General features: G+C 43.2%; 1 long non-coding RNA gene and 1 other non-coding gene across 2 annotated transcripts in view; one reads left to right on the top strand and one right to left on the bottom strand.

Annotated features, from left to right (window-relative positions):
• The window catches only part of LOC124614004, a 701124-nt gene that overhangs the window by 134381 nt on the left and 540823 nt on the right, over positions 1–25920 (bottom strand). The window lies entirely within an intron of this gene.
• Trnas-cga lies at positions 17396–17470 on the top strand. Its single transcript has one exon. It is a non-coding gene; the product is annotated as a tRNA-Ser (tRNA).

A 25920-nucleotide genomic window follows, 5' to 3' on the forward strand; every position in this document is an offset into this window, starting at 1 on the left:
TAACTCTATCCGTCCGTCGGAAGGAATATTTAAGTGCGGCAGATTCACATGTGCTTTCCGAGTGGAGAGGGCTAAACACTGTCACGTGTTTTTACTTTCTCCCTTCCTTTCATTTTGTCACATACGACCAATGTGTACCACACGACAGTCACCTATATGATCCAAGATACACATTTCACAAGATGACAGCAGCCATGTACGTTTCCTTGGACTTCGCCAAATTTGCAGAGCAGAGTTGCCATGCTGACCTCTAAGCTCAGCATCGTGTGTAGTGCTGGTTTTTGGAACCACGGCGTATAACAAGAAAAGTGCCTCTCAGAGCATCATTAGCTGAAGTAATAGAATTTGATCGTTCCCTGAATATTGAGGGTTGTTTGATATGTCTGATAAATGTCCATGAAAGAATGGAAAATTTTTGTTGCACCTTCGCGGTTGGTAATCTCCATTATTCCAAATAATATTACCAATGTACAGCGAATGATTCATTGTTGACAGTCTGAACTTGTCAGTGTGTCCACTACGATTGTAAATGGAGTAAACCGAATTTCGTGCTGTTACTAAACATTTTCATTTCAGGGGTTGGTCTCCGGCACAAATCAAAACGGAACTGGATGAAGTTCACGCGGTCACTACACCACCATTGAAGACCAATTACTTTTGGATTAATGTATGTAAACATGTTCGAACAAGCACCGAAGACGATGCGCGCTCAGCCCGTCCAGTTGAAGTCGTCACAAAGGAAACCATTGACAAAATCCATGACATGGTAATGCGAGACCGCCGAATAAAAATTTGCGACATTGTTGAGACCGTAGTCATCTCAACTGTGCGAGTACACAATATACTGTACGGAGAATTCGCTATGAAGAAGCTATGTGCGCGGTAGGTGCCGCGATTGCTCATAGTCGACAAAAAACGCGTCTGGTACAACATTTCAACACAATGTCTGGCGATGTTTAATCGGAGTTCGCAAAACTTTTAGCGCATATTTGTGACTGTTGATGGAACCTGGATCGACCATTACATCAAAGTCAAAACGGCAGTCAAAACAATAAAGTTTGGTGAAAGTGCACCAAAGAAGGCACAAACGATTCTGTCAGCTGGTAAGGTGACGACCACTGTTTTTAGGGAATTCCAAGGAATAATCCACATAGATTTCTTCGGAAAAAGCAGACGATAACTGTGCCGTGTTATGCGTCATCACTGGATCGTTTGAAACTTGCAATGGCTGAAAAGAAGACAAAGTTTGGCGTGGAAATAGTGCTCTTTCACCAGGATAACGCACCATCTCATACAACAGAGATAAAAATGGCCAAAGTGCATGAATTGGGCTTTGAATTGGTTCCTCATACAACCTAGTCACCAGACTTAGCCCCAAGTGACTTCTTCCTCTTCCCAAACTTGAAACTTTGGTTTGCTGGCAAGAAATTTTCATCAAATAAGTGATAATTATAGCCAACGAGTATTTTTGCAGAACCTGACGGAACCTATTTTTCTGAGAGGATGAAAATCCTGCGGTACGCTGGACCAAAGGAGACTATGTTGAAAAGTAAGATGCGTTGTTTAAAAACAAAAAAAATTTTCTTGTTTTGTTACCAGACTTATCAAACTGCCCACATATGAACCTTTACCAGCGTTTAATGAGTAGCCGTTAGCCGGCGTAAAGCAACCAAAAATAGTATTTTATGACCCCATGATATTTGAATTTATCCCATTATTTCTGAAACATTCACATTTCTGCAGCCAAAAGATGCCATAAGAACTAAGTAATTCCCAACATTAAACATGATGACTTAGAATTTCCTACGTATTTACAAAAACCCGGTTATTAATTGATATTATTATCTCTCTGAAGGGCGAGAACGTTTCACCTTGATCTCGCATTTCACAAAATAAACGAAAGTTTTGATTGAATAAGGAAATAATAAAGCAGAAATAAATCAGGGCAGTGAAGTGTCATGCATGTGTCAGGAAAAATAGTCGTAAAAAGATCCTAATCGACTGCAATCGGAGACGAGTGTATCATCTTGTCACTGCTAGTGAGTCCCAAAGCCTACAGGAATTGCTGCCGACAGCAAATGCAGACACATGCAATCAGTCTCCAAGCGAACATAGCGGCGAGAAGAGCACGCAGTCGTTGCTTGGAGCCAAGTACCTCGCAAAATGCTCTTGCCCACAGCGCCAAATAAAGTTAAGTCTCCAGTGGGCCAAACAACACAGAAACTAAGCAGTAGCTGTAGAGCTGGGGGCGTTTAGTGTGGTCCGATGAATTGTGATTTGACCCTTTTTCAAATGACCCTAGTCGACGAGTGTTCCGACTTATCAATGAAACGTTTAACTCGCAATGTGTGGAAGGTGTAATTCTACCTGGGGTGCTTATATGATATTCTGGGGGCGTTTATCATACCATGAGTAGCGCACACTGATTCGGTTACCACGAACGTAAATCAAGATGTTTACTTTATCATTCTTCTACATCTTCATTATCAGTGTACTGTTTCCCTTTCTTCCACATCTTTGTGATGAGTGTACTGTTTAAAATAGTGCAAGATGTTCGAAATTCTGAGAAAATTGGGGTAAACTGTAGGGAAATACGGGTAATATACAATATGTACAAGAAGCAAAAGGGAACTGGAAGATCAAGAACGAAGTTCTCAGATTAAAAATGGTCTAAGGCGGGGATGTAGTCTTTCACTTCTACTGTTCAATCTCTTCATCGAAGAAGCAGTGACAGAAATAAAAGAAATGTCCAAGAGTGGGATTAAAATCAAGGTGAAAGGATATGGTGCAAATGGCTCTAAGCACTATGGGACTTAACATCTGAGGTCATCAGTCCCCTAGACTTAGAAGTACGTAAACCTAACTAACCTAAGGACATCACACACATCCATGCCCGAGGCAGGATTCGAATCTGCGAACGCAGCAGCGGCGCGGTTCCGGACTGAAGCGCCTAGAACCACTCGACCACAGCTGCCGGCGGTGAAAGGTTATCAGTGGGAAGATTCGGTGATGACACTGCTATCCTCAGTGAAAGTGAAGAACTACAGAATATGTTGAATGAAATGAACAGCCTAATATGTACAAAATGTGGATTGGGAGTAAATCGAAGAAAGAGGAAAGTAATGAGAAGTAGTAGAAATGAAATACGGAGAAACTTAACATCAGGATTTGTGATCACGAAGTAGACGAAATTAAGAAATTATGCTACCTAGGCAGCAAAATAACCTATGATGGGCGAGCGAGGAGGGCATAAAGAAGAGACTAGCACTGGAAAAACAGGCATTCCTGGCCAAGGGATGTCTACTAGTATCAAACAAAGGTCTTAATTTGACGAAGAAATTTCGGAGAATGCACATTTGGTGCACAGCATTGTATTATAGTGAAACATGGACTGTGGGAAAACTGAAATAGAAAAGAATTTCATATGTGATGCTACAGAAGAATGTTGAAAATTCGCTGAACTGATAAGGTAAGCAATGAGGAGGTTCTGCGTTGAATCGGAGAGGGAAGGAATATATGGAAAACACTGACAAGAGGGAACAGGATTATAGGACATCTGTTAAGACATCAGGGAATAACCTCCCATGTACTGGAGGAAGTTGTAGAGGGTAAAAACTGTAAAGGAAGACAGAGATTGGATACGTCCAGCAAATAATTGAGGATATAGGTTACAAGTACTACCCTAAGATGAAAATTTTGGCACAGGAGAGGAATTCATGGCAGGCCACATCAAACCAGTCAGAAGGCTGATGACGCAGAAAAAAAAAGAACTGTTGGCACTCCCGTTTTACAAGATAACTTCAGCCATGTGCACGGGGCATCAAACACACGTTCCTGGTGCCCAATCGCACCTCCAGTGCCCCACTAAATCAACCAATCTTAATCCTATAGAAAATGTCTGGTATGTTTTAGAATAGAGGCTGAAATGCAGCAATCAACATCTCGGCTCTACGGGATATAATCATCAATGAGTGGCTTCAACTGGATACGGTGTACCTGAACAAACCTGGGGACTCTCCTCTTCTCCGTCCACCTCAGTGGCTGTGTGGACACCGTAGACCCTTGCTACGCAGAAAACCTGGGATTACTCTTTAGTGGAAGGATTGGGATGGGCTCCCCTCAGCCTCGCGATGGCAGTGCAGTACCTACTTGAATGAGAAGTGGCCGCTCCAAAATCTGCAAAGCGGATAATATCCGAGAGAGCAGTGTGCTGACATCCACATGACGCCATTGCGGGAGGATGACACGGTGGCCGGTCGGTTTCGATTGGCCCATTTGTGGTCAGAGCGTCAGAGCTTTGCTTTGCTGCTTCTCCAAATTGAGGCCATTACTAACGCTCAAAACTTGAACCGTATTAGCAACACACTAACTCCTGGGTGTAGTAATGTGGCTGAATTGTCATTTAGAGTACCCTACATATCTTTACTTATATTTTTATGGTCTCATGGCACTTCTCAGGTCTATTTACATAATGAGTGGGTAACTGAAACGTTCTTTTCGTAGTTCGTATTATGCTTGCGAGATGCATGTGTAACTCCACACATTGCCTACAGTTAAGATAGGAACTGAATTAGCTGTTCAGTTCCGTTTGTGAGAAAAATGTGTGTGAAATCTTATAGGACTGAACTGCTAAGGTCATCAGTCCCTAATCGTACACACTACTTAACTTAAATTATCCTAAGGACAAACACACTCACCCATGCCGGAGGGAGGACTCGAACCTCCACCGGAACCAGCCGCACAGTCCATGACTGCAGCGCCTTAGACCGCAAGGCTAGTTTGTGAGAAGCTGTATTTTATTTATTCGGCATGTCAGCCTAATAGAGAGGCGGTGAAGGGGAGCTAGCGACCATCCTTCGGCGCGGCCATAAATGTAAAGTGGGCTTCAGGGCCGAAGCTGCCTCCACCCTCGTTTTTTTCTCCCGGCTCAGCGCGGGTCATGTTAACGCAAAGGGTGGTAACGCGTCAGGCAGCTAGCAAGCCCTCGTGGAAAGACACGATGGCGACGTGAAGGAATGTCTCCTTTACTTAAACGAAAAAGGAGGCGCTTGGAATCTTCCGTGGGAACTGAAAGACATAGCATCTCAACATCTGCTTTGGAACGTGGTTGGAAATACCGATGGCTTCTCCCTCTTGCAGACACTGTGCCGAAATCTTGGAATTTTATTGGAGCAGTGGTCGCAATCTCGGCAAAACTTGGCTCTTTTGACGGCGCTCGGATTCATTGCTGCCACTGGTGGATGAGTGGAAGCTTTTCCAAAATTAGAGAGACGATAGAATTTTAGTAAAGTCACAGACAACTCTGCCCTCTGCCTAGAAGAACGACCGTCTCGCTGAAGCTTCGTGGGCAGCGCGCGCGAAGATGGGACCTGTACACTGTCGACTGCTGCACTTGGCCGGCATGCACACACGCACGAGTATTGGAAATGGCTCTGAGCACTATGGGAGTTAACTTCTAAGGTCATGAGTCCCCTAGAACTTAGAACTACTTAAACCTAACTAACCTAAGGACATCACACACATCCATGCCCGAGGCAGGATTCGAACCTGCGACCGTAGCGGTCTCGCGGTTCCAGACTGTAGCGCCTAGAACCGCTTCGTCACCCCGGCCGGCGTATTGGAAATCATTTGTTGAGATTCAGGCAGCATTTAGGGGCACAGTCTTTGTTTACATTGCGGAGTCAGTAGTTTCATTTATTGATGACCACAGTTAGTTGTTTGATTTGCAGGGTGGAAACTTCTTGGCAGATTAAAACTGTGTGCCGTACCGAGATTCTAACTCGGGACCAGTTGCTTTTCACGGGCAAGTCCCGAGTTCGAATCTCGGCCCGGCGCACAGTTTTAATCTGTCAGGAAGTTTCATATCAGTGCACAAGAGTGAAAATCTCATTTTGCAGGATAGACTTTACCAGTGTGGACAGTGTTGCTCTTCGAAGTTCACGTTTTATGTATTAGCATTTTCTGATATCCTTTTCGCTTGACCGTTGGCAATATTCACTTTGCGAACCAAACACTGGTACCAAGGTCGGAGTTAAACATAACTGTTTCTTGAACTTTGCACTTATTGTCATCTGGTTGAAGGTTTCGCACTTGAATGCACATTAAGAGAAATAAACAGCATCTTTTATAAGCTCGCATTTTCATTAAGTAGTTAGCCGTTTGCCTTGACTAATATGTGGTTTCGTGTGGTGGTTGACCTGCGTATTTCATGCGTGACAATTAATTTTTAAACGTAGGCCTATCCCTGTTAACTTCAGATTTGATAAGACGCTATCTGTTATGCGACTTGTTTCATTACCTTTTAAAAGTAAATTCGCATGATAGCATAGGAAGCGTCATTCCGTTTTGCGATCATGGGGGCGTTACTTTTGCACCTCAGGGTACAGCAACCGCAAGCACCTCAACTCACAGTGACTGTCTTTTTTCTTTTGTTCGTTTCAGTATGCTATGAACGGCCCTCCCGGTTAGCCGTGCGGTCTAACGCACTGCTTCTAGGCGGGAAGGAGTGCCCGTTCCCGGCACGAATCCGCCCGGCGGATGAGTGTCGAGGTCCGGTGTGCCGGCCAGTCTGTGGATGGTCTTTAGGCGGTTTTCCATCTGCCTCGGCGAACGCGGGCTGGTTCCCCTTATTCCGCCTCAGTTACACTATGTCGGCGATTGCTGCGCGAACACTTTCCACGTACGCATTCACCATAATTACTCTACCACGCAAACATTGGGGCTACACTCGTCTGATGTGAGACGTTCCCGGGGAGGGAGTCCACTGGGGTCCGAACCGCACAGTAGCTTTGTGTTCGGTGTGGGGCGGCGGTGGGGTGAGTGGACTGCTGTAGTCTGTTGTGGGATTGTAAACCGCTAAGTGCTACGGCGGGGACGAAGCCTCTCTGTCGTTTCTAGATCCTCAGTTCCATACAATACTATGAATGTGAATTTTGTTACCTGTCGGAATCTGTCCTTTGTTAACCCTATATAACTTCATACCACGGTACGGAACCTGTCTTTTGTTAAGCCTACTTAACTTCATACCAGGGTACGTCTTAAAATTATGTGTACAATGAATTGTCAAAACGAACTGTTGTACAAAATTTCCAGTGCCCAGATAGCTGTATGGGCACGTTTCGAAAGCTAATAACTTAGAAAGAAACTTCTTGTTCAGCGTACTTACAAAGAAAATATGTAACCTCGGTACAGACATCTTCTTTCGTCTCCAGCAGACTCGGTGAACTGGCAGAGACTGGAAATTGTTTTGAAGATCAAAACCGATCGGTTAAGACTTGAGGAAACAGGTTCTCTGTGGTTACAGCAGGCAGGCTGTGCGGACAATGAGTCCGGCTTTTGTCGGCAACAAAATCACGGGGGCGGCAGCCGGCGACAGAGGGAGACTGGACTGGACGCTGGCTGAGATTTACGACTTGTTTGCCGGAGCGCAGAGCACGGCAGCAGCACAGTGGGGGCGGCTCTGGCCGCTGACTGCACGTCCCCCGCCGCGATAGCGTGGGCGGCTGCAGGGACAGCAGTTTCCAGGGCCCCAAACAAGTTGTCTCGCGTCCGCCGCACTGTTTTAAGGCTCCAGTTTTATCAGTGACTTACATCTAATATTTGCTGCTGGACATTAAAAAGAATGTTTACCGAAATGAAATTAAGCGTTCTTCGCTTTCCATTAATGTAACTGCAGGACATTAAAATCCCCACACTGAGACGGATAAAAATAACTGGTCAGGTGCGACTAGGGTTTACGCACTGGTGGTTCCGCACAGTTAATGTAGACAGTTCATCCCTCCAGGAAATCTAGAATCACGACGATTTTTGCCTGTTATCTATAGTGATACTGGCAAGTTATCGCTCCTAGGAATTCCAAGACTTTCGAGAATGTTTTAAGTTCGAAATCGGATAGCAAATGACAAAAAATATTTATATCGTGTTATATAATTATAAATTAACACTTCCCACTACTTGTACTGCCTGGCTTTATGCCAAATTTCGTGATTGTAGGTCAACGGAAGTATCCTACGGTTTGTGATGAATGAGTTTGCGAGTAACAAAATATGTGACAAGTGGCCGTACCTTTTCATTTTATTTACTTAGAAGGTTACATTAATTACACCGCCAAGGGAGTGGTGGGTGGTTGTTGGGGTGTTTAAGGGGGACTACCGCCAAGGGAATATAGACCGTAGCAAGGGAATAAATTTTACCTTGGGACGTCTACCCGCTCCTCAGAAAAAAAATGGGTCTTAACAGACAGACTGACGGACAGACAGTTGGATAACAAATGATTTTTTTTGTGTGGTATAATTAGAAGTTCACAATTTTCGAATTTTTTTCCTTTAACTGTACCGTAAACCTTGCTTCTTAGCAAATTTCATGTTTCTAGGCCAACGGTAAGTACACTGTAGGTTTTTATGAGTGAGTTTTCGAGTATCAATATATGTGACACAAAAAAAAGGCAGTATCTTTTGATTGGACTGTCGTAGAAGCTTCAATTTATTACACCATAAGGCACCGTAGACCTTAGTATGTGACACAGATTTCAACTTGGTACGTCTACCCGTTCTTGAGAAAAAGGTGTCTTAATAGGCGGGGCCGGCCGTTGTGGCCGAGTGGTTCACGGCGCTTCAGTCCGGACCCGCGCTGCTGCTACGGTCGCAGGTTCGAATCCTGCCTCGGGCATGGATGTGTGTGATGTCCTTAGGTTAGTTAGGTTTAAGTAGTTTTAAGTCTAGGGGACTGATGACCTCAGATATTAAGTCCAGTAGTGCTCAGAGCCATTTGAACCATTTTTGAATATACTGGGGTAGGGACAAATGTAATTACCAATTAACAATTTTCGGATTTTTTTCCCTTTATTTGTTCTCTGAGACCTTGCTTGTTGCCAAATTTCTTGATTCTCGGTCAAACAGGACGTATAGATTTTGATCCGTGAATTTTCAAGTATCAAAATACGCGACACAAATGGCCGTATCTATTGATTGCATTGACTTAGAAGCTTCAATTTTTTGCAGTGCCAAGGGACAGTAGGCCTTAGTGTGTGACAGAAATCGAACAAACTCCTGAGGAAAAGGGGTTTCTAACAGTCGGACAGTCAGAAAGACGTACAACGAAGTGATCTTGTGGCTATTCCATTTTTACCAACTGAGGTACGGAATCGCAAGAACGAAATTTTATTTATTGTGCGTACACAGTACAGCAGTTAGAATAGATGATTAAATATGTAGATTTGGTGATATACAAGGTCCGAAATTTAGTGCACAGTGGTGTCACCTCTGGCAGCAACAAGGCCCTAGCTCTTCTGTGTATTATGTCGGACTGAGCTTGGATAACAGGCACATGTACTGCTTTAACTATATACTGGAATTCATCAGTCATAGTTGCAAGAGTTTGGTGGCGTGCCAGTCTCTTAGCTAGCAACGACCAGATGTTTTGAATGGGCTGCAGATGTGGAGAACATACCGTCAAAGGTAACAGTCAGACACCTTCTGTATCGATGATGCAGTCTTACATTATCTTCTTGACAGATAACGTTCCAAATACCTCAAAGATAGGACACGGGAACAGGTCTTAAGGCCAGAGTTGTGACGGCTGCTCTCTAAATTACCATTTGTGCGAAGCAGAGATGGTCATGTGACACACTCAATTGCTCTCCATACAAACATGCCGCCTGCTGGCCCGTATGAAGATGACGAATACAGCCTGGCACACTCGTTCTCCTCGAAGCCTAGACACTTGGTTATGGTAAAAGGGCCACTACACATTGTTGTAGAGTCTGTGAGAGTCTTATTTAGGTTAAGTTTTGTGAGTGATGTGTTTTTGTATGACAACGATACAGTGTATGATTCATTATTTTTATATGAATCTGGTCGTTTTAAGAAAATGCTTGTGGTTTTAAGAAATATTAACCTTCTGTTTTTCTCGTAAGATTATTTTCTCTCTCGTGTGAATGTATCCGAGTTGAGACAGTGACAATTATCAGATGATCTGACTAGTTTATGTTGCCTTTTCTCCAGATGAAACTCCAGCATTAATTCACCTTGATTCAGATGTAAGTTTTAATTGTGTATTCGCTTCAAGAATCGTTCAAGGTAATGTTCAGAGTTATTCCCTTACTGGTTAAGCAGTATGGGTGGACTAGCCCGTTCCTAGAGCTAGTCAGGGCTAGTCTGAACATTTTAGTGGTACAGCTTCTTCATGCTACTGAGATGGTGAGATTACAATCGACCATTTTGACGTTATCAATGGCTGGTTGCCTCTGACACCACGCAGTTACTTTTGCTCTCCTCTGTTTATCTCCACTCTCTTGCTGTGTCGTTGACGCTATTCTGTATGTCTTCTTCTGTGAAAAAATGATATTTCACGCTGAATACTTCTGACAGTACCAGAATTCTATCTCATCTTCTAACGGTTTAATCACTGTAGCATCGTCTATATCTGCATTTATGCTCCGCAAGCCACCCAACGGTGCGTGGTGGAGGGCACTTTACGTGCCACTGCCATTACCTCCCTTTCCTGTTCCAGTCGCGTATGGTTCGAGGGAAGAACGACTGCCGGAAAGCCTCCATGCGCGCTCGAATCTCTCTAATTTTACATTCGTGATCTCCTCGGGAGGTATAAGTAGGGGGAAGCAATATATTCGGTACCTCATTCAGAAACGCGCTCTCTCGAAACCTGGACAAAAAGCTACACCGCGATGCAGAGCGCCTGTCTTGCAGAGTCTGCCACTTGAGATTCCTCAGCATCTCCGTAACGCTATCACGCTTACCAAATAACCCTGTGACGAAACGAGCCGCTCTTCTTTGGACCTTCTCTATCTCCTCTGTCAATCCGACCTGGTACGGATCCCACACTGATGAGTAATACTCAAGTATAGGTCGAACGAGTGTTTTGTAAGCCACGTCCTTTGTTGATGGACTACATTTTCTAAGGACTCTCCCAGTAAATTTCAACCTGGCATCCGCCTTACCATCAATTAATTTTATATGATCATTCCATTTCAAATCGTTCCGTACTCATACTCCCAGATATTTTACAGAATTAACTGCTACTAGTATTTTTTTCTGATATAATATAATCATACAATAACGGATCCTTCTTCCTATGTATTCGCAGTACATTGCATTTGTCTATGTTAAGGGTCAGTTGCCACTCCCTGCACCAAGTGCCTATCCGCTGAAAATCTTCCTGCATTTTGCTGCAATTTTCTAATGCTGCAACTTCTCTGTATACTACAGCATCATCCGCGAAAAGCCGCATGGAACTTCCGACACTATCTACTAGGTCATATATATATATATATATATATATATATATATATATATATATATATAGTGAAAAGCAATGGTCCCGTGGCTCAGTTCCTACAGAATACAACAAGTACCGAGTTTGATATAAGAATACCACAATGAATGGTGCCTATAAAAAAACAATGGATGTGAACCAAACAGATGAGCAGTGTGTCCGAAGGCGGGGTCAGGGACAAACACGCAAACAGAAACAGCGGGACAGCGTAAAGAATTTAACACTTAGGCAAAGCGAGCATAAATATGAGTAAGCAAGACTTGTGTTAGCTTACAGCTGACTGTGGAGTCCGCATGGTAGAACCAGAAAGGCTACGGCTCCACAGCCGTTGTCCAATGTGGACACTCTTGCCGCTTACGGTGGAGTTGCGGATCATTCCGACTTTCGACCATGAATAGTTCCTTGTCTGAGATACCTGTGCATGAGTCTAGTGGGGATACCAAATCCATTCCCCCTTTAAGAGGCACATACATCAGAAGACGCCCAATCGTTTGCTAGAGTAACTGAGTCAAGGGATGTTGGGGCGCGTGGGATTTCTGCCAGAGGTTTCGCCTAAGCACTCTCCGCCTACACATCATGAGCGTCGATTTGGATGGTGACGGGCTGATGGTCCACCAGAGACTGGTGGTCGAGATCTGATGAGAACTGGAGGCAACTCCTCCTGGCTGTGGCAACCATGGAGAGAGGCACTCCACCTCCATCAGTTCTCCTGAGTAGTGGGTTTCTCTGGTTGAGGGCATAAGTTATATGGCGAGTTGGACACAGGCGGTGTGAATGTCTGCGGGTGCCGCTCGGTGCTTCGAGCCATTGGCCCCTCCCGCCTGTGCGAAGGTCTCCGGTATGTCTGATCTGTAGATCCCTTTGCTGAGTTTGATGTGGGCGTAGCTGAATAGAATGGCATGCCATATGCTACTGACCTACTGCAACTATATAAAGTTACACTACTGGCCATTAAAATTGCTACACCAAGAAGAAATGCGGATGATAAACGGGTATTCATTGGCCAAATATATTATACTAGAACTGACATGTGATTACATTTTCACGCAATTTGCGTGCATAGATCCTGAGAAATCAGTACCTAGAACAACCACCTCTGGCCGTAATAACTGCCTTGATACGCCTGAGCATTGAGTCAAACAGAGCTTGGATGGCGTGTACAGGTACAGCTGCCCATGCAGCTTCAACACGATACCACAGTTCATCAAGAGTAGTGACTGGCGTATTGTGACGAGCCAGTTGCTCGGTCACCACTGACCAGACGTTTTCAATTCGTGAGAGATCTGAAGAATGTGCTGGCCAGGGCAGCAGTCGAACATTTTCTGTATGCAGAAAGGCCCGTACAGGACCTGCGACGTGCGGTCGTGCATTATCCTGCTGAAATGTAGGGTTTCACAGGGATCGAATGAAGGGTAGAGCCACGGGTCGTAACACATCTGAAATGTAACGTCCACTGTTCAAAGTGACCTCATTGCGAACACGAGGTGACAGAGACGTGTAACCAATGCCACCCCATACCATCACGCCGGGTGATACGCTAGTATGGCGATGACGAATACACGCTTCCAATGTGCGTTCACCGCGATGTCGCCAAACACGGATGCGACCATCATGATGCTGTAAACAGTACCTGGATTCATCCCAAAAAATAACGTTTTGCCATTTGTGGACCCAGGTTCGTCTCGTCGTTGAGTACACCATCGCAGGCGCTCCTGTCTGTGTGCAGCGTCAAGGGTAACCGCAGCCATGGTCTCCGAGCTGATAATCCCTGCTGCTGCAAACGTCATCTAACTGTTCGTGCAGATGGTTGGTGTCTTGCAAACGTCCCCATCTCTTGACTCACGGATCGACAAGTGGCTGTACGATCCGTTACAGCCATACGGATAAGATGCCTGTCATCTCGACTGCTAGTGATACGAGGCCATTGGGATCCAGCACGGCGTTCCGTATTACCCTCCTGAACCTACCGATTCCATATTCTGCTAACGGTAATTGGATCTCGACCAACGCGAGCAGCAATGTCGCGATACGATAAACCGCAATCGCGATAGGCTACAATCCGACCTTTATCAAAGTCGGAAACGTGATGGTACGCATTTCTCCTCCTTACACGAGGTATCACAACAACGTTTCGCCAGGCAACGCCGGTCAACTGCTGTTTGTGTATGAGAAATTGGTTGGAATCTTTCCTCATGTCAGCACCTTGTAGGTGTCGCCACCGGCACCAACCTTGTGTGAATGCTCTGAAAAGCTAATCATTTGCATATCACAGCATCTTCTTCCTGTCGGTTAAATTTCGCGTCTGTATCACTTCATCTTCGTGGTGTAGCAATTTTAATGGCCAGTAGTGTATTTGCAACACTTCAAAAACGTTGGATCTGTAATGGCAAGAGTATACAACACGAAAACGGACTTAGATGTGAGAGCAAGTTCTCACCACCAATTTGATATATGTCGCGTATCGTGATGACGGCATCTACGAAAAACGTAGCACAGAGTACGACGACACGTGGCACTCGCGAAAAATACCGGATGTCAACCCAAATGTCGAGAGGTAAGGCACAAGGCGCAGACAGAGATAAACACAGAAACTGTAAGAATGCGTCAGAATTTAACACACAGGTGAGCGTAAACAAAGTAAACGAGATCCGGACTTGAGCTGTCGAGCCGGCCGCTGTGGCCGAGCGCTTCTATGCGCTTCAGGCTGGAACCGCGCGACCGCTATGGTCGCAGGTTCGAATCCTGCCACGGGCATGGATGTATGTGATGTCCATAGGTTAGTTAGGTTTACGTAGTTCTAAGTCTAGGGGACTGGTGACCTCAGATGTTAAGCCCCGTAGTGCTCAGAGCAATTTGAACCATTTTGAGCTGTCGAGCCGGCAAAGCCGCGACTCCAGACTCATGTATCCGACTATCACGCCACTTTCAGCGGAGTTGTGCATCACTCTGACTCTCCACCGCAAATAAATGAGCTTAGCGGGGATACTAAAATTACGATTGTCACATCCTAAGAAATTCATACAAATATCTGTATATGAGTTCTGACTTTAATACGCTTGGTGCTGATTAGCCACCATGCCTGTAGCTCCATTACTTTCCTGTTGCTTTTCTGACCTATGATTACGCAGAAAGTTTTCCTCCGTTTGACGTCCTCAACTGTTTTCAGGCAACCTGACATCATCACCTCGAGAACTCATCAAACCACAACGTTGCCATGTATGGAAGCTCTTATTTCAACCCATGATATCCTCATAATCTACGTCATCGTAGTGATTTGGTTCTAAACACCAGGCCCGTTAATCCGTTACTTCTGTCATTAATATTTACATGTTATATCAGATCTATATTCTTTCGATGATTATTTCACATTTTCATCGATTCTTGTGCATGGCCGCCACGGAATTCCAAAACAACACATTGTGGAAAATCACCTAATAATTAGCGTTATACCTGGTGTGAAATTTCCATAGTCAAAACATTGTGTATAGTAAATATGAATACAACACACTCGGCTTGACAAACAGCATATGTAACGCAAAATTACGCTACTACTGTAGAATATCCAGTTTTGTGATTTTCCTTTACTTATGAAGTACTTCTACCAAGCAGCGACGAAAGGATCAATTAACATGATGCTCTTCGAACGTTGTTAATTAATCGAATTATAATTTTGTTTGGAAAAATCGGATTTTATCAAACTAAATGAATTACTGAGTTAGGAGAGCGACCACTTCGTCGTTTGATGAAGACTGCTTCGCTGTAAATCGGATTTTGAGCAACAGATCGCTTGGGGATAAATCAGGTGATCCAAAAAACAGAGCTCAAAAAGTAGCAGTTCGCCATTGCGACTATTGATCTCTGAGATGAAACGTTCTCCAAGGGGAAGAACATTTTTCTGGTACGCCAGTCTTCATCATTTCCAGTCTGTTCTTATATCCGAAACACACTGCAACAACTGATAGAGTACTGACACACCTTAGGCCAGACTGATTGAATAAAAACACATGTATGTTGTAGAAATCGGACCACTGTTTCTCCATTAACTCAAGAATACTAAGTTTACTACTCCACATTTTATCCAAAGGAGGTTCTAATTTATAGGTTATGCATTAGTTAATTACTATGATTACATCTCCAGTGGTGTGTTACACACCAAGGGGGAGGGCGCATCTCATTATATCATTATATAAGGAACAAAACTGCGATTTACTTGTCTGAAATATTGTAGCAAGTTCTCATATTTTTCAGCTGATAAATCAGATTTTTTCTTTTTACACACGTGATTTTTTTGACGGCACCAAACCAGGCATATTTCTGACAAAGAGCTTCATACAAAATCAAAACTACAAAGACTCTGCTGCCACTACCGCAAAGAGTTTTATTCATTTTCGACTGTTAATATTTCTCATCTCTTCGTAATAAAATAGATTACAATTGGTTTTTATTATATAGAAACAATTTCACAAAGGTTTTCGTATTTAAAATTTCTGCCTAAAATTAATAACACTGTAATCTTTTGTGAAATTCTCTTTTTCCATTACACAAAAAAGGAGTTTTCTGTTTTTGGTTATGTTTGACATGATTCAAGACTCGCCCACACATTTAAATTAGTTTTTTTTTTGGTAATAAGTCGTGTACAGTTTTAGCATTCTGCCGGTTGTTTTTTATTTTATACCGAAATTGGAAACGCAAGTTGTCCCAGCAAAGTAGCACCCAGTGTCTGCGTACTTTTGCCTTACATTACTAACGTGCGCATGTACTCTTTTATTTACAGGGTGGTTATAACTAAACTTTCGCTACTTGAGAGGGACCCCCACGTAAAACGCGTGTTCATAGGACAATGAAACTTTGCGGAAGCATTTGTAAAGACATGCGGAAACAAACAACGAATAAATGATTGAAAGAAGCAGAATTTAATTTTCACGTGAGAGGGTGACATTTGTTAACTGCGTACCACGTTTCTCGTTCCCGGTCACAAACGTTGCTCAGTGTGATTAGCATCTGCATCTACAACAGTTCGGAACCAGACTAGACGCTGCAGGACTATTGTCTGCAGCAATTGTCCAACGGTGGACCATGGAGATTCAGCTCTCGTGACACGGCTCGTTCACTGCTTGAAGAACGCAGATTGCGTCCAACATTCTTAGCCGTGGCCATAGTAACTTCCTCAACAATTTGTGGCGCAATTGGCCGTCGGATTCTACCAGGACCAGTTCCCAAATCCCCAGTTAATTCGAACTTCCGAATCATGTTCTTCAACCACGGTGCGGAAAAAGGATCTCTCCGTATCCCTTTAATGTGTCGATATTCGCGAAGAGCAGCATCACTATCACTGTTGTTTCGATAAAACAGCTCTACGAGTAAAGCGCTGCTCACCTTGTCCAGAGCCATGTTGACTGTCTGCAGCTGTAATGCACACTGGTTACTGCGTTTCAACTCTACGTCGCCGTACCAGTACCGGCGGCTAACGGCAAGTCACGACGCCACCACTACTAACAACACAAATCTTGCAGCGCACAGTCTGCGCATCTTTCATATAAAATTGGGTACCAATACGGTAACTGGTTTTCTGCCTGCACTGGCTCACGTGGCGAAAGTTTAATTATAACCACACTGTACATCCAAAAATGTTGTCTTGTTACCCAACAACACATTGAAACACCAATCAAGTATCTTGAAATATGCAGGGATCGTGTGCTTCACTAGTTAAGGTATTGCATTTTTTAGTAACCTGAGTCATTTACATTTCAAGTGGCAGTATGTGTTGATGTTATTCTACATGTGTTATCGCTGTCCTGCTGGTAGAGCTGTTTTTCAGCCATCTCTTCTAAGAATGAAACTTCCTGACCGTTTAAAACTGTGTGCCGGACCGAGACTCGAACTCGGGACCTTTGCCTTTCGCGGGCAAGTGCTCTACTAACTGAGCTACCCAAGTACTACTCACGACCCGTCCTCACAGCTTCAGTTCTGCCAGTACCTCGTCTCCTACCTTCCAAACTTCACAGGAGCTCTTCGGTATAGGTTCGCAGGAGAGTTTCTGTGAAGCTAGGAAGGTAGGAGACGAGTTACTGGCAGAACGGAAGATGTGAGGACGGGTCGTGAGTCGTGCTTGGGTAGCTCAGTTGGTAGAGCACTTGCCCTCGAAAGGCAAAGGTGCCGAGTTCGAGTCTCGGTCCGGCACACAGTTTTAATCTTCCAGGAAGTTTCATATCAGCGCACACTCCGCTGCAGAGTGAAAATCTCACTCTTCTAAGAATACCTCGTGGAAAGGTGCGTACGCAGTCTGTGAGTTGCGCTGACAAGAATTCGTAGTGGTGAAACTTCCTGGTGGGTTAAAACTCTGTGCCGCACCGAGTGGTGCGGGCAGAATAACAGCTTCGCCAGCAGAACAATAAGACTACATGTATAACAACAACACAAACTATCTTTGAAGATGCTTCAATAAATAAATCCGAAACGCATGTAGTAAAACGTATATTGCATTTATTGAGTTAGTCAAAGACAGACCTAACGTAAAAATGATTAACATAAATCTACTAGCGACATAGAATTGCCAAAATAAGGACATTATAAAGTTGATAATGCTAGCAAAATATCAGTTCCTTCTCTTTCGCCCTATCGCACTCTAGATGAGTGCCGACAAGCAGCTACACGTCGTATCGTTTTTAATTGTTCGAAAAGCGTATTTAAGAATAACGGTGCTAGTAATAACGGGATTCATCAAAATTTCCTACTACTTCGTCAAAATTTACCGACTTCGCCCTTGAGAAAGAAGCAACCATTTTACGCACCCGGCTAAACGGATGAAACCATATCAACTGCGTGCAAGGTACACCGTAGGTAATTGAAAACGAATGTAGACTGAGAAATTAGTATGGTGAAGAGCAGCCAGCGAGCAGATGGCGGCCGCTCCCCACTGTTGCCGGCAAAGGGCTCTCGGAGCGACAACCGCCGCTGTTTGAGGTAATCGGTAATTACGCGGCGAACGAACGAGTGTGCGCTGGAAACCGCGGAACGTGAAAATCTAGCTTCCATTTCTCGGAGAGGACCAATTAAAGTTTTAATTAGCAGCAATGTTGAAGGGCTACATTACAGAAATGTTTGACGTCAACCCTCGGCTTGGACGTCGTCTTGTTTTGGAGGATTATGTCATGAACTCATTCCTGCGGTGATGCAGCGGTACAGTCACTCAGACGACTTCGTGGAATAGGACGTGGAGTGCTTCCCGATTAACAACCAGCAATCTTAATTGGAAGTAAACGTGTTCTAAAAATTACTTTTTTTTTTTTTTTTTTTGCTCGTGGACTGCCACAAAATACAAAATTGGATTTCCGGTAAGTGGTCCGTCAGTTAGCTCCGACGGTGTAGCACTATCATTTTTACAAAATTAGTACTCCTTTAGGTTTTCGCTATTGGCCATATTTTCTGAAGCAGTCACTAAAAGATAGCGAATGTGTTGTAAAACGGTGACTACACAAATTTCCCCCTTTTTTTTAGTGCGGCGGGGCGGTTGATAAAACTCAACCTCTGCACTTAAGTTTATCGATTATTTTTAGATGGAGATGTGACTGTAATCCATACAAAAAAAGTATGAGTTAAAAACATTTTGCAACAAGTACGCAGCCAGACTTCGATGTATAAAATAGACTCGTTGTACGAAAACTCGGTTTAAGCAGTTCAGAGGTGGTGCTGAAAAGTAACGTATACGATTTTATTATGTGAAAACTCTTAAAGCTTTTTAAATAAATCAAAAGTAATTTTTTTTAACATATACATCTTTATTCTTCATGTCCACATATTTGTAGCCCTTTGTCGCTAGAGGGCTCCGAATTGCAGCATATAGCTTGCTGGTGCGTAACGTAACTACGTCGGTGGGTGAGAAATAGCATGCTGTAATCGACTTTCGAATTCGAAGAGTTCGTCCACACATGGAGCACCCTCTCCTTCAGCACAACAATCCCAGACCACATACGAGCGCTGCGATATCTGCAACAATCCGACGCCTTGGGTCCACTGTCATCGATCATTCTCCATACAGTCCGGACTTGGCCCCGTCCGATTTTAAAATGTTTCCAAAAGTTAACTCTGATAGTGTTGAAACGGTGTAAACAGAGGCGAGGTTGTGGTTAGATCAACAAAGTCAAACTTTCTGTATTGACGATATCAACAAACTGGACTCTCGTAGGGAGAAATTTGTTCGTCACCAGGGTGACTCTGTTGATAAATAAATCAAATTTTTAAACATGGCTGAAGCAGCAACTATCGTAAATCTTCTCTTCATAATTACGCTGTACAGATGGAGGTGATATTTTAATTTTAACTACCGACGACGCCTTTGGCACGATTGTTTTATGTATCTTCGCTGCAGAATGTGATTTTAGTAAGTGAATAGAAGTTTTTGTGCTTGTAATATTTCGGCAGTTTTCAAGGTTACTTAAAGCTATAAGTGTTTGTTTTTTCTTCTACCTCAGTTATGTTGCTAAGTTTTTTGCTAATGAAGGTGTCTTCCTGTTCACGCGTATTTATGCTTCTGATGAAGGTATATTTAGATATATTTATATATACCGAAACCGTGGTTAAGGATTTCAATAAATCTTTATCCTGCAACTGTTTGGGTGTTATCATTTACCATCACACTTAGAATAAAGATGTAGAATGTTAAAAACGATTGGTTTAATTGAAAAGCTTTGAGTTTTCACATAAAAAATTACTTCTTAGCACGCCCTCGTAATTTTAATGCAAAATAAAAGGAAAAATACAGGTAAAATAATAGTCATATGAATATCTGCCAGACAGTACCTACATAAATTTCTTATGAAATCCAATACCACAATTTGAATAGTTCCTAGATCATCGCTGGCCAGAGTACCCGAGCGGTTCTAGGCGCTACAGTCTGGAACTGCACGATCGCTACGGTCGCAGGTTCGAATTCTGCCTCGGGCATGGATGTGTGTGATGTCCTTAGGTTAGTTAGGTTTAAGTAGTTCTAAGTTCTAGGGGACTGATGACCACAGCAGATAAGTCCCATAGTGCTCAGAGCCATTTGAACCTAAATCATCTGTGTCAATTATATCACATATGTCAACAACATAGTCAATTTCTCACAGTGATATTATAATTCATATGGTAACATCGCATATGTACATACTTCTCCTCCTCAACAGTTTCACTTTTGTACAACCCAGTTATCAGCCTCAAAATGCAATCCTACCTTTTCCTATATCGTTAAAGATGACGCTTTACATACCCTGTTTTTCTATCGTGGATTCGTGTCGCTACACGAACACAACGGTATTCGTGTTGATACATGAGTGTTGGATTGGTAGAACAGAATCGAAAGGCGGTACAAGAGTCCTTACAATGACACAGCATTCCCTCAGTAACCAACCAGGATGCGTGAGAGAGAGGCTATGCGACTGCCTCCTGCGGCTACCTGGAGATCAACTCCTCTGGCTCTCGTTCCTTCGTATTTTAGCTTTGCTCCAGGGCAAATGGCTTAGGGCAGGCTATCTGCTTCGGGCGCTCTTGTGTTTTAGCTTGGCTACAGAGCCGATGAGCTTAGACCAACTGCCTTTCTCATTCCTTCCGTATTCGTACTGAAAATATCTCTGTTCCCTACGATTATGTTTGTCTTGCCACTCATCCCTGTTGCCTAAAAGATGGGCACTCAATACAACTCTAATTTTCGTTGACCGTCCCACTTTAAACCCTGTTACCGAACACAGATTCTCGGTCGACACTGCCACAAACCACTGGGCGTCCTGTACACTTTTATGTTACATGTCATTCCGATGACGGAACATTTCACATGAACTGTTACATCTCTACTGCAGCCACGTACACGCATTACTGCTGTTTTCACTCACAATCAGTGGTAAGTAGAGCTCCGCTCTACCAAAACTACGGTTCGGTAATTTTGGTACAATACACGTGGTTAGGCCATTTTAATCCATAATTGGAAATAGATGATAGGGATAGAGATGAGGTAGAGCAAAATGCTTGAGATAAAAGCTGTAGATGGTAAAGAGGGTCACACACTACTACTAATGACCGTGATGTTAAACGTGATTTTCAAGGTGGTTTGGAGGTTAAAGTCATTTTTAAATGGAAACCCCAATATTTGATTTAAGATTTGAAAAGAGCGGCAAATTTTATGTATAAAATGATACGTCATTCAAGGTCATGACAAGGTTCAATGAAGGTCAAATAAGTAAACATATTTGTAGTTCTAGTAAGGATTATCTCTGAATGGAGGAGGGATAAAGTAAAATACGTTGTCAAATACAAATTGGAAAGAGCACTGGAAAAACTTAATTATCTAAGGTCACTCGAAGGTTGAGTTTTGTTTCATGGAAATCCCCAATTATGGCGTCATATTTGGAGAGAGCGAAGAGGGATTTCTTTTAATGTGTTTATTGGTAAAATAAATACATCACATTGTACATATTTTATTTTGACTTTTGAAAGACACATTAAAACTAAAAGAAAGGTAGATCATTGATTTACAAGTCGCTGAGTGAGTTCCAACACCTCTCATTACTTGGGATGCCCCTTCCGGACTGTATCTGACATTGTATTTTACTATCTCTAGTATCACTAAAAATGTATTTGCCTATTTGACCTTCATTGAACCTTGTCCTGGCCTTGAAGAATGTATCATTTTCTACGTAAAATTGCCGCTCTTCTCAAATCTTAAATCAGCTATTCGGGTTCGCATTTTAAAAAATGACTTTAACCTCCAAATCATCTTAAAAACAACGTTCAGGATCACGACCATTAGTAATAATGCGTGACCATCTTCACTACCTACAACTTTTATCTGAAGCTTTTTCCTGTATCTCATCCCTATACCGAATTATTCTCTATTATGGGTTAAAATGTTAGAATCATCGGTACTATTGTTAACATTGGTAGGGAAAGAAACATAAATGAATGCACGAAAGAAACTGAGAGCAGACGGCTTCTCTTTGTTTTTCGTTTGTGGGTGGTTCAAATGGCTCTGTGCACTATGCGACTTAACTTCTGAGGTCATCAGTGGCCTAGAACTTAGAACTAATTAAACCTAACTAACCTAAGGACATCAAAGACATCTATGCCCGAGGCAGGATTCGAACCTGCGACCATAGCGTTTTCGTTTGTTTTGCACATAAATAGGAAAGCACATCGTTCAGTGTGAATCCATTGTGTTTTCTGTATCCTTATAAAATGTAAATTGCAATTTATAAGCAATACAAATTTGTTGATCGCGTAACTTCTGCACTTTCGTGTAACCAAAGCAATTAATTTTGATGCAAAAAAAAGGTTCAAATGGTTCTGAGCACTATGGGACTTAACATCTGTGGTCATCAGTCCCCTAGAACTTAGAACTACTTAAACCTAACTAACCTAAAGACATCACACACATCCATGCCCGAGGCAGGATTCGAACCTGCGACCGTAGCAGTGGCGCGGTCCCGGACTGCGCGCCTAGAACCGCTAGACCACCGGGGGCGGCAATTTTGATGCAAATATAGTGTACATGCACAGGTATAAAATATCTATATTATTATTGTTGTTTATTGTACTGAATAGAGCCTTCTTCATCATAAGTTTCCTTTTATTATTGATAAGTGCGAGAGATGTTTATGAATAACAAACAGTTCGCCACTTCCAGTTTGTAGGGGAATCTTGTACGGGGAATCTTGTATGACACTGATTGCATACGCACACAAAGTGATCAAAATTAGGTAACGCCCTATGGTATACAACACCAATGCTTTGTGACTGACTTCTGCAACTAACAATAATAATAACAATAATAATATATACTCCATAATAATACTGTGTTGGCGCTATAAGAGTGTAGTAGCCTAAGTGATTAATGAAGCAATTTCTCCTCTATTGTGGAAACTACTAAACCAAAGAAGTGATTTTCATGAGATATTTAAGCATCTGTTATATATGTGTCTTAATTTTACTGTCATAGATGTATGATACAAAGTACAAAGATAGTGTGTATGGTGGGTGGACAATCTGAGAAAGATGTTGATTTTTCGTTTCACAAGCTGTAACTTGCACTACACTTCAATGCTAATATTTGACAAAAAAAAGAGAGAAATTGGTAACTACTTACGTTATCAGTATTCCACACCTACAAAACAGTGATAATAATCATTTTAAAATAACTTCCTGATGAAGCACAACAGCAACATTTTGTTTTGATCCTTCAGAAAATTTCATTTTACCCCTTATTTTACCACGGGTTGGGAACCACTGTAATAGAGGTTAGCACTGAATTTCGCCTTGCGCAATGTTTACATAGAGAGAGAAGACAGTTCTGTGATTAGATATAGTACAAACTAGGCAAAAACGAAGTTTCAGACATGGAGCTATAATTGGTCAAGTATCACCATACCCACAAAGCCATACGTAGAATAGTTCATGAAGTGTTTAGCCAATTAGGTGCTAGAGGAAATTAACAGCTGCGGAAGGAAACCACCATTTGCTATCAAGTAGGAACAAAATTATGAAAGTGCACGTTTTACATTAAGAGGTTATTGTTTTAATTTTAGCGTTTAACTAGGCCTAACAAACTCCAGTGGTTTCTCGCTATATTTCTTGTTTCACCCACGAAAAGACGTACGGACTACTAATAGTCCGGTGCGACCGGCCAGCCAGGGTTTCCCCGGGTGCACGTGCGTGCGCAGCGGCGGTGGCGCCGCCGGCGGCCGCCGCCCGTACCTGGCGTGGCGCAGCTGGCGCGAGCGCGCCCAAGCGAAAGATCGATATGTCCGCGCCTAGCCGCGCCACCCGGCATTCCTGCACACACGCACCGCAGAGGCGGGCCCACGTCCGCGCCAAGTGCCGCCATATCTCACGGCGCCGGGGCGGCTTTACCCACGGGACGTCTCAGATCATTACACAGGGTGTCTGGGACACACCTAAAAACTGGAAGGCCTTAATTTCGACCCTGACACCTTTTCTACTAATTTTATTTTGTTATTTCGAGAACAGTAAGGACTAACCTGTATGACCAGTCGAAAACTAATAACCAGCCGAAGACGTAGATTACATCCCTCCATATCCTGAAATCCTTGATCTGACCTTGGCTGTCCTATAGCTCGAATTGAAATGAAATGATCACATGGCATTGATGGCTGGGTGTCCCTCCCTGAAGTCTTTGCAGTTGATGTCACATTGGGCGACTGCCGTGTCGATGATGATGAAATGATGATGACAACACAGCACCTACTTCCAGAGCAGCCGGAAATCGAACGCGGGCCCGCTGTTCGGTAGTCAGATGCCCTGACCACTCTGTTGAGGGGGCGGACATAGCTCGAATTATATGTGATTGACAGTGGGTGAGGAAGCTAATATTTCGTGCAAGCAGCCATACTTGACACGGTTCTCTGCTCGCACCTACAAAACAGGCAACGCAGCGAGATGGAAGTAGCATTGAGTGACATTTGGCCTCTACCAGTCGACTCGCTGATACATCAATAACACTTTCCTTGCACGTGTACACCAATATTGCCTAGTTATCCGCTCAATTAAAAGTTCTGTCACTCTGTTGAAATCCTGCAACTCTCCGTCTTGCCGTCCGCAGTCATTTACCTTTCCTCGCGCGGATGCTTCATCTCCCTTTAACCACAAATAGCCCTACAAAATATGCACATTCCATTGGATCTGCTGTAATTTCCAGTCACGATGTGTTGAAGTGGCTGTACCGAGACACACTACTTACCCTACACCTACATACACTACAAATCTTTTGTCAACGAAAGTTCAGTGAATTACCAGGCTGTGAAACCTGACCCTGCCTTCTCCTTCCAATAATACCTCCTACTCTTCCATCCGTACTACACCCTCCGTAAAGTCTCCCCTTTCACTCTCTTTTCCTATTTCATTCTGAAAGTATGAATTAAAAAAAAACGCCTTCAGTCACAAATTTCCCTATTTTATTAGATGAACAATGCATTTCTGACTCTGTGGGTTCATCATCACGTGTAGCTTGTCTTAATAGATACTTTATGTAGGGTGTAGTACACAGGGAAGATTAGGAAGTATTATTGGAAGGAGAAGGCAGGGTCAGATTTCACTGAATACAGTTACGTTTGAAGCAGTAAAATGTGAATAAAATTACTAAGTTATTCTTCTTCACAGGATCGTCATGGCACAGTCAACGCTCAAATTCTCTACCTTATTTATATTTTCCACTATGCACCCCATCACCTACCCTTATCTCCACAGCTGTAGCCCACTAGACGCCTTTGTTTACACCGGAATCTACGAACCTACAGAACGCCTACGTTTTCTCTCAAATGGTTCAAATGGCTCTGAGCACTGTGGGACTTAACATCTGAGGTCATCAGTCCACTAGAACTTAGAACTACTTAAACCTAACTAACCTAAAGAAATCACACACATCCATGCCCGAGGCAGGATTCGAATCTGCGACCGTAACGGTCGCGTGGTTCCAGCCTGAAGCGCCTAGAACCGCTCGGCGACACCGACTGGCCGTTTTCTCCCCTAACTATATTTTCCCAGAGCTGGTTTTTCAACTTTCAGTGAATATACGTGAATATACTGCGCTTCATTTTAAGATTTTCGTCTTTATGAACCACATTATTCACTTTTTAATGTTTTTAATTA

The sequence above is a fragment of the Schistocerca americana genome, chromosome 4, assembly GCF_021461395.2.
Source record: "Schistocerca americana isolate TAMUIC-IGC-003095 chromosome 4, iqSchAmer2.1, whole genome shotgun sequence".
Classification (NCBI taxonomy): domain Eukaryota; kingdom Metazoa; phylum Arthropoda; class Insecta; order Orthoptera; family Acrididae; genus Schistocerca; species Schistocerca americana.